Raw genomic sequence first — 1,853 nt, forward strand, 5'->3', positions numbered from 1 at the left:
TCAGGCAAATCGATGGCTAGTAATTGGGCCACATGGAGCTCTGAACACACACACATGCAGTGCCCAGCAGTGTGAAATGAAACAAATGAGAGGTCAGCAGAGAAGCAGATGACCCTTAGAATGCAGAGGTCAGGGGTCAGCGCTTCTGGCATGTCCCACCTCTCTCTCCTCCGCCCGCTTTTTCAAAACACTCCAAATTTTGCTGTTGGTGCAATTCCCAAGATGTCCAGATGTTTAGTGCAGGAACAAATGTTGGGTGCACAAAATCATCAAAGATGAAAAGAGAGAGAGGGGTGGCTCTATAACTATTCAGGAAAGAACGAAAAAAGCGTGATGAATTGTGGAAAGACAAGTGGCTTTAACAGCCATGCTGGTTGTTTAGAGTGGAGCTATTAAAATACAAAGCAAATCAGAAAGAAGCAACCCAGGCTCACTGAAGAAAGTTCAAAGTGAAATTTCCAGTAAGTGTTGCTAAAAGAATGTTCAGTTTATATGAATGTTTTATTACGTTGGTTGTTGTACGTATCACAGCAGTTCGGACCAACAGTGTTAAAAGCACATTTGAGAAAAACACATTTTGCTATAGTATTTTAGCTTGCTTGTGCAAGTCTTTAATGTCTTTTATGACTTGTGTTTCACATACTAACACATATTTATTACACCGCTCATTGGACTACTTCATTCTGATTGGTCAAATGCAGACATATGTTCAAATATTTTTTGTATAGTGATGTTAAACAGTATATTGTTTTTCCTAGAAACCAATTTTCTACATAGCTGAGTTGGTTTAATCTGTATATAATTTCATATATATTTATGCAATATAACACAAGCAAGGCACCACATAGCAGTGTGTTTTTGAACAAATCTGTTGAGTACATGATTCAGTCACTCATAAACACAGCAGCCTATTGGTGAAACAATGTAGTCAGCAGAAAAATGTAAAATCCTCACCACTAATTCACACAAGTCCTGAAAAGTGCAGAGAAAAGAACATTTTTGAGCACACATTTTTATTGCCCACTGGTGGATGGCTGCAGTATTGGTCGGTTTCTGCCACAGAATAAAAAAGGTAATAACTTTTTATCCCACAATTTTGACATTTATTTATTTGTTTGTTTGTTTTTTCTTCACAATTGTGAGTTTATATCTCACAGTTCTGGCTTTTCTTCTCAGCTGTCTATATTTCATAATTGTAAGTTAATATATCGCAATTCAGATTTTCGCAATTTTCTCAGAATTGCGAAATATTAACTTGCAATTATGGGATATAAACGTGCAGTTCCCCGAGAAGAAAAGCCAGAACTGTGAGATACAGTGGGGGAAATATTTATTTGATCCCCTGCTGATTTTGTAAGTTTGCCCACTTACAAAGAAATGAAGGGTCTGTCATTTTTATGGTAGGTTTATCTTAACATACAGAGACAGAATACCAACCAAAAATCCAGAAAAAAACAATTATATAAATGTTAGAAATTGATTTGCATTTCAGTGAGTGAAATAAGTATTTGATCCCCCAAGCAAAACATGACTTAGTACTTGGTGCAGAAACCCTTGTTGGCAAGCACAGAGGTAAGAGGTTTTTTGTAGTTGGTCACCAGGTTTGCACACATCTCAGGAGGGATTTTGATCCACTCCTCTTTACAGATCCACTCTAAATCCTTAAAGTTTTTTGGCTGTCGTTTGGCAACTCGAAGTTTCAGCTCCCTCCACAGATTTTCTATAGGATTGAGGTCTGGAGACTGGCTAGGCCACTCCATGACCTTAATGTGCTTCTTCTTGAGCTACTCCTTTGTTGCCTTGGCGGGATGTTTCGGGTCATTGTCATGCTGGAAGACCCATCTTCAGTGTTC

The sequence above is a fragment of the Sinocyclocheilus rhinocerous genome, unplaced genomic scaffold, assembly GCF_001515625.1.
Source record: "Sinocyclocheilus rhinocerous isolate Xijiao unplaced genomic scaffold, SAMN03320098_v1.1 scaffold419, whole genome shotgun sequence".
In the NCBI taxonomy this organism is placed as follows: Eukaryota; Metazoa; Chordata; class Actinopteri; order Cypriniformes; family Cyprinidae; genus Sinocyclocheilus; species Sinocyclocheilus rhinocerous.